We start from the raw sequence: 13,089 nt of genomic DNA, 5'->3' as shown, positions 1-13,089 counted from the left end.
CCTAACCTGCTTCAGCTGGGCTCTTTGTCTAATAAGCCAAATAACCTAAGCTTTCCTACCTGGTCAAAAAGAAAAAAAAATCAATAAATTGCCCAAATCTGTGATATATACAGTATATACTTCCTTTCCAGGATAAAACCAGAGGTCTTTATTGGTCTTTATTGGCCTACTGTCACTTTATTCTTACAGGTCTATTTTTACTTTTTTTCACACAACACTAACCCAGGAAACACACATTTTTCTAATTGGATTTCATTGCCAAAGTTACGAATGCTGGGTGAAAGTTATAGAAAATACTATATAGATGAAACCAATAATAAATAGACCCCTTAGCATGTATACTGTAATTGCTGGGGTTCTGGTTTTAATTTACAGCCAACACTCTGAGCTAACCTTACTACAGTGCATGTATGACTGTAGGCAGTATAAAGTATATTTCTTTAGGGCAGGAGCCATTGACAACTGATTAGATGTTGAGTCTAAAGCACTGCATAAATGTATTAGCACTATATAAAAAAAATGAAAATAAATGTATGCTTTAAGCAAACACATTAATCCTTTATGTAGAGGGTAAAATTGCCTATTACATTTTTACAGAAGTACCAACCACCCATAGGCAGATATTGCAAAAGATCAGAAAAAAAATGTTCCTATCTGACTTATGTAATTCTTTAAAGGTCAAAAAAGGGAGGGAGAGGAAAAGATTCTACACACAGCTAATTTAGAGTTCAGTGAAGCAACAGAACCCAGTGGTAAATTGAAGCGTACATAATCCAGCAGCTCTGGGGACATATTATGCAACTCACTTTTTCAACACTTAACCTATACTCTCCTGGAAATGTTTTGGTTGGTCAGTGTATTACAGTACATAGCATTTAACCTTTTTTTTTTTTTTGATCCATTGAAATTCCAAAAGATCCTTTTAACTGTTACGCATTGACCTAATTTATCATATGATCAAACAAACTGTCATTCATTTGTGTTAGCTAAACTTGAAATTAATCTTGTTAGAAGGATCCTTTGATCTATGTTTAAAGCCAATACAAAAGGTATAGAGAGTCTAAAGGTTAGAAAACATAGTCATTAATCCACAGAACAACAAAAAGATTGACATTATTACCGTGAGTAAGCTTCCTCTAAAAATAAAGAGTAAATAAAAATGTCATTGCTATACTAGCAAATATATATACATTCTTAGATTAGCAAAAATGTTTTTTTCTTTGGATGTTTCTCTTGTTTATCAGTCCCAGGCTGATGCATCCCCCACTCAAAGCAGTCACCAAGTTCAAAAGTCACACAGCCTGGGGACATGTATTTGAAACTCTCTCGCTTGGCTCCCGCCGAAAGACAGTTCCGCTGCCTACCCTACATTAAATAAACTAAGAGACGGGGGTCATTCAATGATGTCACAGGGTGTTCACGCTCCCTTATGATGTCATTGACCAGAGCATGCTGGATTGATGATGTCACAAGGGGCCTAGTCACTCAGTGGCATCAATGAGGTGGCCCCGTCCCTTCGTTTATTTAGCGGCAGGTAGGTGGCGGACATTCAAGAGGATCCAATCGTCGATGTTGGTCAGGTTATTCTTTTTCATGTAGGCCAGCAGCCAGCATTCATTGTGATTGGCGTTGCATCTACTTTGGGGGACATCTATTTTTTTGGGCCTTTTTTGAATAAAGGATTTGTCAAAAACTGTCTCTCTGTTTTTATTTACTTTGCATGCTCATTCACATGGGAGCAGGATCTGGGGCCCCGTTATTGAGGGCATGTAGCCGGATATGGTTGGGGGGGACTTGCTCATTCCCCTCTTTCCTGGCCTGACGGGCTGCATGCTCAGATGAGGGTCTGATATGCATTTTGGGGGGACCCCATGACATTTTTTTTAAATGTTGGTGTGGTGTTCCCCTCAAAATTAATATCAGACCCAAAGGACCTGAAATGGATTGGGAGGGACCTGCACGCTTTTTTTTAAATTAATGGCGGCACTTCTTGTGAGTATTTACTGGTTGTTAAGGATGCTGGCAGCTTCCAGCCCTTAACAACCAGTTAAAATGAAACAGATTACTTAATTATTGCAACTGTTGGCATTAAAATATATCTAGCTTTCACTACTAAAATACCGCATTACTTCATAAAATATCTCATGTGGTATTATAGTAGCGCTTTTGGTGAATTGTAACAACATTTATGAAAAATGTTAAGAGGTATTTTACTACTGATCCTAAAGAGGTAGATACTGAATGGAGCCCAGTGTCCCTATTCCCTGCAGTCCACTCACAGTGTCCCTAATCCCTGCAGTCCACTCACAGTGCCCTTAATCAACACAGACAAGTCAGTGTCCCCAATCATGGTGGTATACTCAGTTTTTCTAATCTCCTCAGTCCAATCACATTGTCCCCAATCATGGCAGTCTACTCACAATGTCCCTAAGCACTGCAGTCCACTCACAGTGTCCCTAATCACCGCAGTCTACCCACAATGTTCCTAATCACTGCTGTCCACTCACAGTGTCCCTAATCACTGCAGTCCACTCACAATGTCCCTAATCTCTCCTGTCCACTCACAGTGTTCCTAATCACTGCCACACCAGTCAGTGTTCTTAATTACTGCAGTCCACTCACAGTGTCCCTAATCACTGCAGTCTACTCACAGTGTCCCTAATCACCATGTCACCAGTCATATTGTCTCAGATCACTGCCACGCCAGTAATATTGTCACTGATCACCACCCTATTAGTTATAGTGTCCTGATCACCACCACACCAGTTACAGTGCCCCTGGTCATCACTACACCAGTGCAGAGTTGCCTCTGCCTGCTGCCTGTACTAAACCTGGCTTGTTTATTGACAATGTTTCTGCCTTCTGCCAGAACTGATTATTTGCTTGTTTGCTGACTATGTCTCTGCCTTCGGCCTGAACTGGCCCATCTGCACATCTCACTGACTATGTTCCTAAGTAGGGATGAGCCGAACACCCCCCTGTTCGGTTCACACCAGAACATGCGAACAGGAAAAAAGTTCGTTCTAACGCGCGAACACCGTTAAAGTCTATGGGACACGAACATGAATAATCAAAAGTGCTAATTTTAAAGGCTTATATGCAAGTTATTGTCATAAAAAGTATTTGGGGACCTGGGTCCTGCCCCAAGGGACATGGATCAATGCAAAAAAAAGTTTTAAAAACCGCCGTTTTTTCGGGAGCAGTGATTTTAATAATGCTTAAAGTGAAACAATAAAAGTGTAATATCCCTTTAAATTTCGTACCTGGGGGGTGTCTATAGTATGCCTGTAAAGGGGCACATGTTTCCCATGTTTAGAACAGTCTAACAGCAAAATGACATTTCAAAGGAAAAAAAGTCATTTAAAACTACTCGCGGCTATTGCATTGCCGGTCCGACAATACACATAAAAGTTCATTGATAAAAATGGCATGGGAATTCCCCACAGGGGAACCCCGAACCAAAATTTAAAAAAAAATGACGTGGGGGTCCCTCTAAATTCCATACCAGGCCCTTCAGGTCTGGTATGGATATTAAGGAGAACCCCGGCCAGAATTTAAAAAAAAAATGACGTGGGGGTCCCCCTAAATTCCATACCAGACCTGAAGGGTCTGGTATGGATTTTAAGGTGAACCCCGCGCCAAAATAAAAAAAAAACGGCGTGGGGTCCCCCCAAAAGTACATACCAGACCCTTATCCGAGCACGCAACCTGGCAGGCCGCAGGAAAATAGGGGGGACAAGAGAGCGGCCCCCCTCCTGAACCGTACCAGGCCACATGCCCTCAACATTGGGAGGGTGCTTTAGGGTAGCCCCCCAAAACACCTTGTCCCCATGTTGATGAGGACAGGGGCCTCATCCCCACAACCCTGGCCGGTGGTTGTGGGGGTCTGCGGGCGGAGGGCTTATCTGAATCTGGAAGCCCCCTTTAACAAGGGGACCCCCAGATCCCGGCCCCCCCCTGTGTGAAATGGTAAGGGGGTACAAAAGTACCCCTACCATTTCACTAAAAAACTGTCAAAAATGTTAAAAATGACAAGAGACAGTTTTTGACAATTTCTTTATTTAAATGCTTCTTCTTTCTTCTTTCTTCTATCTTCCTTCATCTTCTTCTTCTTCTTCTTCTGGTTCTTCTGGCTCTTCTGGTTCTTCCTCCGGTGTTCTCATCCAGCATCTCTTCTGTGGCATCTTCTATCTTCTTCTCCTTGGGCGCTCCGCACCCATGGCATGGGGGGAGGCTCCCGCTCTCTTCTTCTCTTCTTCATCTTCTTCTCTGGGCCGCTCCGCATCCATGCTGGCATGGTGGGAGGCTCCCATTGTGTGACGAGTCTCCTCGTCTGACGGTTCCGTGATGTCACAGGGAAGTCCCGTCAAGTCACCGTTATTTAAGAACCGTCAGAAGAGGAGACGCATCACACAGCGGGTGACTCCATGCCACCATGGGTGCAGAGCGGCCCGGAGAAGAAGATGAAGAAGAGAAGAAGAGAAGAAGATGAAGAAGAGAAGAAGATGAAGAGAAGAGCGGGAGCCTCCCCCCATGCCATGGGTGCGGAGCGGCCCGAGGAGAAGAAGATAGAAGACGCCGCGGAGGAGATGCTGGACAAGAACACCGGAGGAAGAACCAGAAGAGCCAGAAGAACCAGAAGAACCAGAAGATGAAGGAAGATAGAAGAAAGAAGAAGTATTTAAATAAAGGAATTTTCAAAAACTGTCTCTTGTCATTTTTAACATTTTTGACAGTTTTTTAGTGAAATGGTAGGGGTACTCCTTACCATTTCACACAGGGGGGGCCGGGATCTGGGGGTCCCCTTGTTAAAGGGGGCTTCCAGATTCCGATAAGCCCCCTGCCCGCAGACCCCCACAACCACCGGCCAGGGTTGTGGGGATGAGGCCCTTGTCCTCATCAACATGGGGACAAGGTGTTTTGGGGGGCTGCCCCAAAGCACCCTCCCAATGTTGAGGGCATGTGGCCTGGTACGGTTCAGGAGGGGGGTGCTCTCTTGTCCCCCCTCTTTTCCTGCGGCCTGCCAGGTTGCGTGCTCGGATAAGGGTCTGGTATGGATTTTTGGAGGGACCCCACGCCGTTTTTTTTTTTATTTTGGCGTGGGGTTCCCCTTAAAATCCATACCAGACCTAAAAGGTCTGGTATGGAATTTAGGGGGACCCCCACATCATTTTTTTTTTATTTTGACCGGGGTTCCCCTTAATATCCATACCAGACCTGAAGGGCCTGGTATGGAATTTAGGGGGACCCCCACGTCATTTTTTTTTTTAATTTTGGTTCAGGGTTCCCCTGTGGGGAATTCCCATGCCGTTTTTATCAATGAAATTTTATGTGTATTGTCGGACCGGCAATGCAATAGCCGCGAGTAGTTTTAAATGACTTTTTTTCTTTGAAATGTAATTTTGCTGTCAGACTGTTCTAAACACGGGAAACATGCGCCCCTTTACAGGCATACTATAGACACCCCCCAGCTACGAAATTTAAAGGGATATTACACTTTTATTGTTGGACTTTAATCATTATTAAAATCACTGCTCCTGAAAAAACGGCCGTTTTTTAAAACTTTTTTTTGCATTGATCCATGTCCCCTGGGGCAGGACCCAGGTCCCCAAACACTTTTTATGACAATAACTTGCATATAAGCCTTTAAAATTAGCACTTTTGATTATTCATGTTCGTGTCCCATAGACTTTAACGGTGTTTGCGTGTTCGAACAAACTTTTTTCCTGTTCGCATGTTCTGGTGCGAACTGAACAGGGGGGGTGTTCGGCTCATCCCTAATGGTGACATAAAGATCCCTCATCCAGAGAAGCGGAGCACCCAAGGTGAGTATATATTCTCCTTACCGACTAAAAAGACCAATATGTTGGTCTCACCAAGCCCAGGGAATTTGGTCTCCCAAAAACCTATAGGTCAACTGAGAATGCTGGATGCTGAATGCTGGATGCTCTATAACACTCGGTGTCACTCAAAGACATAAAAACAAAAAGGGGCTCCATAGCGTAGCATTTGAGTACAAAATGTATTGAGCTCAAAAAGGGTTGCACTTATAAGAAGCAGCTGAATGAGCGCAGTAAATCACACAGCAACAGAGTAGGTCCGAATGGCGGCATCTCCCGAGGCTTCCTTCGCTCACTGTATGCTACAAACCATCGCCTCCGAAGAGGAAAGGCATGATGATGTCAGAGATGCAGGCTCCTCCCTACGAGTTTCGTCACTAGCGGACGTCGTCTGGTTATTGGCTGCAATAACTGAGTCATCACACAAATGCTTTATATAGTGGCGCAGCACCATCTTAACTCAGGGTTGTTAGGGCACTTATTATGGAAGTGTATAGGCAACGCCATTTTGACTAATGGCATGCCCAAAATAACGGAACTTAATAAGGAAGCTGTGGGGACCTAAGTAAATACCAGAGCCATCTAGTGGCTAAAAAGGATATCAGCATAATAAATCAATGAAGGCAACAGCGGAGAGCAGGCATCGGAAGCCAAGCAAGACACCAAATGTCGCATTACAATAAATGCAAGAGGACAAATTAAAATACATATGAAGGTATATAAAATTAGATTAATGCACAATCTAAAGGTAGAGATAACAAGTTATAATAACATTAATATTAAACAAGCTCAAACAATTATCTCATCCTTGTCATTAAAAATAATATTAAAAATAATAGACAATTTATTACAATTACAAATACAAGTTAAATTTGTGAAATTAGATAGAAATAAAAATGTATAAAAGTGTAAAAACGGAAAAGCAAGACAAACAAATTCTAAGCATTGTTAAGGAAACAATTTATGTCCCAATCTACATTTAGGCCAAAGGGTGCATAAGATCTCATATTAAAAATCCACTTTGTTTCAAGCCGAGATACAGACCTGATCTTATTAGTACCCCTCCAATGGGGTTGGATTTTATCAATGGCTAAGAACAGGGTACCTTTGATCTTCTTATCATGATGCTTAGCATAATGCCTAGAAAGGTTATGCTTAGTGAAACCTTGTTTGATATTCCATACGTGTTATTCCAAACGTACATGTATAGCTCTTTTAGTTCGCCCAATATATTGTTTCGAACATGGGCACTGGATTAAATATACTACACACTCTGTAGAGCATGTAATAAAAGGCTCTATATTATAGGATCTATTTGTCTGAGTAGAGTCAAAAGTCTCACATTTTCTCCCCTGAAGGAATTAACCTGGCAGATATTACATTTCCTGCAGGGGAAAAGGCCTTTCATCATTTGAAGAAAAAGATACTTTTAAGGGGATAAACAACGTTAGGAACGATACTATGGTGTAGAGAGGGAGCTCCTTTATAGATGACTACCGGTCGGTCTGGGATGACTGGACCTAAAATCTTATCACTTTTCAATATATTCCAATGTTTGTTGAAAATCTTCTTCACAAAATAGTGTTGATTGGACTATCTAGTGATCATAGAATAACCAAATTTGTCATCTAAGGTTTGATTTACTTTCCTGGCACCATTAATCATGTGATCTCTATCAAGATCTCTAACACTTTTAATGGTCTCATCTATATCCTTCTCCTTACAGCCCTTATCCAAGAATCTAATCTTTAAGACTAAGGCTTGCTGTTGATAATCAGAGATTGAGATGCAATTACGTCTAATTCTTTGGAATTGGCCTTTAGGTACTGCACTAAGCCATGCTGGATGATGACAGCTAGTTAATGGGATAAAAGCGTTGCGGTCAGTCTCCTTGAAGTAGGTGGTAGTAGCCAAATGCCCATCCCTGACAAAGATGTTAAGGTCAAGGAAATGGATCCATGACTCACTCGCTTCAAACTGCAGGGAGATACCTCTATCATTGGAATTGAGTTTTGCAAAGAATGCCTCTAGGGAGGGTAAATCATCCTACCATAGGAGGAGAACATCATCAATGTACCTTTTCCAAAGGCACAGTTCACTTGGAGGATTCGTGTCTATTACCTCCCGTTCCCACCGAGCCATGAACAAATTCGCCAGACTCAGGGCAAACTTAGCGCCCATAGCAACGCCATGCGTTTGTAGAAAGAAATTACCCCCAAACCAGAAATAATTGTGGCCTGTTGCAAAAATCAAGAGATCTACAATGAAGTCCCTCTGTAAAGTTGTCAAAGTATGATCCTGTTCTGAATAGAATTTGACCACCTCCAAGGCCTGTTGATGGGATATGACAGTGTATAAAGAGGCGACATCAGCTGTCGCCAAGATAAGACCTTCTCGCCACTCACAATCTGCCAATATTTTAATAACTTGAGATGTATCTTTCAAGTGAGAAGGAGTTGCTGTAACCAAAGGTTGTAAAAATTAATCCACATATCTGCCAATTCTGGCTGTTACAGAGTCGATACCGCTGATGATAGGGCGGCCAGGGGGTTTGGACAGACTCTTGTGGATTTTGGGCAAGTAGTATATGACTGGTATCCTCGGCACAGAAGGTATGAGATATGCTTTTTCTTTTTTGTTGACAATACCCAACTGAAAACCTCTATCAACTATAGACAGAAGCTCTCTTTTATATTTGGCTGTAGGGTTTGAGACCAATTGGGTGTATGTCTGTCCGATAAAAGCCTCTTTATCTCTTCCAAATAATCACTTTTATTTAAAATAACAATGCCCCCACCCTTGTCTGTGGGGCGTATAATAATATCGTTACATGCACAAATATGTTTCATACTCTCTTGAAAATCGTTATTACCATTAGATCTGGGTGTTTTGAGATCCACTAGATCCTTGACTACCATTTCTTTAAAGATTTGAACAGACGGGGCCACAAAGCCCGGAGGATTAAATAACAAGGCGTTAGACAGTCTAGTATGGTGAATATGAGCCATATCAATTCCTCCACCAATCTCAAAGGGTGGAAGCTCACCCAAATTATTCTCAACCCGAGAATTAGGGATGAGCTTCGCATTGGAGTTGAACTCATGTTCGACTCGAACATCGGCTGTTTGCCGAATAGCGAACAATTTGGGGTGTTCGCGGCAAATTCGAAAGCCACGAAACAACCTTTAAAAGTCTATGGCAGAAATTAAAAGTGCTAATTTTAAAGGCTTATATGCATGGTATTGTCATAAAAAGTGTTTGGGGACCTGGGTCCTGCCCCAGGGGACAAGGATCAATGCAAAAAAAGTTTTAAAAACGGCCGTTTTTTCGGGAGTAGTGATTTTAATAATGCTTAAAGTGAAACAATAAAAGTGTAATATCCCTTTAAATTTCATACCTGGGGGTGTCTATAGTATGCCTGTAAAGGAGCACATGTTTCCCATGTTTAGAACAGTCTAACAGCAAAATGACATTTCAAAGGAAAAAAAGTCATTTAAAACTACTCGCAGCTATAATGAATTGCCGGTCCGACAATACACATAATAGTTCATTGATAAAAACGGGGAACCCTGAACCAAAATTTAAAAAAAATGATGTGGGGGTCCCCCTAAATTCCGTACCAGGCCTTTCAGGTCTGGTATGGATTTTAAGGGGAACCCTGCGCCAAAATTTAAAAAAAATGGCGTGGGGTCCCCCCAAAAATCCATACCAGACCCTTATCCGAGCACGCAACTTAGCAGGCTGCAGGAAAAGAGGGAGGACGAGAGAGCGCCTCCCCCCTCCTGAACCGTACCAGGCCACATGCCCTCAACATTGGGAGGATGCTTTGGGGTAGCCCCCCAAAACACCTTGTCCCCATGTTGATGGGGACAAGGGCCTCATCCCCACAACCCTTGCCCGGTGGTTGTGGGGGTCTGTGGGCGGGGGGCTTATCGGAATCTGGAAGCCCCTTTAACAAGGGGACCCCCAGATCCCCTCTGTGTGAAATGGTAAGGGTACCCCTACCATTTCACAAAAAAACTGTCAAAAATGTTAAAAATGACAAGAGACAGTTTTTGACAATTCCTTTATTTAAATGCTTCTTCTTTCTTCTATCTTCTTTCTTCTATCTTCTATCTTCTTTCTTCTATCTTCTATCTTCCTTCGGTTTCTTCCTCCATCTTCTTCTTCTTCTGGTTCTTCTGGTTCTTCTGGTTCTTCCTCCGGTGTTCTCGTCCAGCATCTTCCTCCGTGGTGTCGGCATCTTCTTTCCTTCTTCTCCTCGGGCCGCTCGGCATCCATGATGGCATGGAGGGAGGCTCCCGCTGTGTGACGCTTCTCCTCTTCTGACGGTTCTTAAATAACGGGGGGCGGGGCCACCCGACGCACGGGGACTTGACGGAGACTTCCCTGTGGCATTCCCCATGACGTCAGAGGGGGCGGGGTCACCCGTTACGTAACCCCGCCCCCTTCTGATGTCACAGGGAATGCCACAGGGAAGTCTCCGTCAAGTCCCCGTGCGTCAGAGGGGGGTCATCGGGTGGCCCTGCCCCCCGTTATTTAAGAACCGTCAAAAGAGGAGAAGCATCACACAGTGGGAGCCTGCCTCCATGCCATCATGGATGCGGAGCGGCCTGAGGAGAAGAAGGAAAGAAAATGCCGATGCCGTGGAGGAAGATGCCGGACGAGAACACCGGAGGAAGAACCAGAAGAAACAGAAGAAGAGGAAAATGGAGGAAGAAACCGAAGGAAGATAGAAGATAGAAGAAAGAAGGTAGAAGATAGAAGAAAGAAGATAGAAGAAAGAAGAAGCATTTAAATAAAGGAATTGTCAAAAACTGTCTCTTGTCATTTTTAACATTTTTGACAGTTTTTTAGTGCAATGGTAGGGGTACCCTTACCATTTCACACAGGGAGGAGGGCTGGGATCTGGGGGTCCCCTTGTTAAAGGGGGCTTCCAGATTCTGATAAGCCCCCCGCCCGCAGACCCCCACAACCACCAGGCAAGGGTTGTGGGGATGAGGCCCTTCTCCCCATCAACATGGGGACAAGGTGTTGTCCCCAAAGCACCCTCCCAATGTTGAGGACATGTGGCCTGGTACAGTTCAGGAGGGGGGCTCTTTATCATCCCCCCCTCTTTTCTTGCGGCCTGCCAGGTTGCATGCTCGGATTAGGGTCTGGTATGGATTTTTTGGGGGGACCCCACGCCATTTTTTTTTTACATTTTGGCACAGGGTTCCCCTTAAAATTCATACCAGACCTGAAGGGCCTTGTATAGATTTTGAGGGGGACCCCACGCCATTTTTTAAAAAATTTTGGCCAGGGTTCCCCTTAATATCCATACCAGACCTGAAGGGCCTGGTATGGAATTTAGGGGGACCCCCCACGTCATTTTTTTTTAAATTTTGGTTCGGGGTTCCCCTGTGGGTAATTCCCATGCTGTTTTTATCAATTAACTTTTATGTGTATTGTCGGACCGGCAATTCATTAATAGCCGCGAGTAGTTTTAAATGACTTTTTTTCCTTTCAAATGTCATTTTGCTGTCAGACTGTTCTAAACACGAGAAACATGCGCCCCTTTACAGGCATACTATAAACACGCCCCAGGTACGAAATTTAAAGGGATATTACACTTTTATTGTTTCACATTAAGCATTATTAAAAATCACTGCTCCCGAAAAAACAGCCGTTTTTAAAACTTTTTTTTTGCATTGATCCATGTCCCCTGGGGCAGGACCCAGGTCCCCAAACACTTTTTATGACAATAACTTGCATATAAGCCTTTAAAATTAGCACTTTTGACTATTCATGTTCGTGTCCCATAGACTTTAACGGTGTTCGCGTGTTCGAACAAATTTTTTTCCTGTTCGCACAGGAACAGGGGGGTGTTCGGCTCATCCCTACCGAGAATTAACATTAGGTGTTCTATTTGTCATCAGAGTATAGGATCTGTTAGTACCGACTAGTTGACTCCATTGTCTGTGGGATTAAGCAAGAGATATCTTTTGATATTCATCTTACGGATGAACTTATGGATGTCAATAGATGTCTCAAATTTGTTGAGTGCACAGGGGTGCGAATTTCAGTCCCTGATTAAGAACTCTCTGTTCACCTTGAGAGAGTTGAACAGAGCTCAAATTAAAGAATTAAAATTTTGTTTTATGATTTTGGGTTTTTGTATTGTAGACTATTGGTGCTGGCAGCTCTCTTTACTTGATTTATTTCAAGTTGAATATACTTATTTCTAGCGCAGTGTTTGGCCTTAGGGTCTTCTTTTTCTTTATCCCTATCCTTGCTTTTTTGAATATTCCAGATACTACACAGGTGTTCACTGATGCGTGTACGTAACTGTTGTTTCATCTTACCAACATATAGTTTTTGGTATGTACATTGTAGAATATACAAGACCTTTTTAGTACTACAGTTAATAAATTGTTGGATCTGATAGACTTTATTATCATCCGCATTGGTGAACTTAACTGTGCGTTCAACATGTTGATAAATGTGGCAATGGCCGCATGGAAACATGACCTTAGAAGGAGACATGTTCATCAGCCAGCTGTTGGATGGACTATGAGTAAATTCTGAATGTACAAGGTTATCTTTGAGGTTCTTGGCTCTCCTAGAAACTAGCAATGGTCATGGGCCCACAATACTGGTGAGGTCAGGAGATCTTGTCAAGATTGACCAATGAATGTCCAAAATTGACCTAACCTCCTCCCATTGGGCCCCATAGGAGGTGATGATTCTCACTGGGGAGGATTGGGGTATGATAGATTTGGAATGCAAATCATTTGTCTTTTTGGGAACAAGAAGGTCCCCACATTTGGTTGAGGAGGCCCTCCTGTGCGCATTTCTGAAAGTTTTGTGGGAGTAGCCCCTCTGTCTAAATCTCTGATAAAGTTCATGTGACTCAGACTGATAGGCAATCTCACTTGAGCAGTTCTAATAGTACAGGGGGAAAGAGGACCCCCCTGGGAAAGGAAGTTATGGGCGGACCAAGCTGCTTATGGAATGGAATGGAATTTTTATTGCACAATTAATAAAGACAAAATTACAAAAACTAGGTACCCACCACCAAAACCTAGGCTAATGTTAAGATAAGACAAGTTGTCTATTTAAAAGCAGCTGCATCACGTATACATCAAGCACTGACCATTTGATGGTGCAGCGCACATACAATAGTGAGTTTTCTATTATTTGCATCACTTGAGCAGTTCCTCCAAATACGGAGGAACTGTCCAGTTGGGATTCCCCTAATAAGCGATCG

This window comes from Aquarana catesbeiana, linkage group LG10 (assembly GCF_042186555.1).
Source record: "Aquarana catesbeiana isolate 2022-GZ linkage group LG10, ASM4218655v1, whole genome shotgun sequence".
Classification (NCBI taxonomy): Eukaryota; Metazoa; Chordata; class Amphibia; order Anura; family Ranidae; genus Aquarana; species Aquarana catesbeiana.
Note: the sequence above shows the minus strand (reverse complement) of the source record.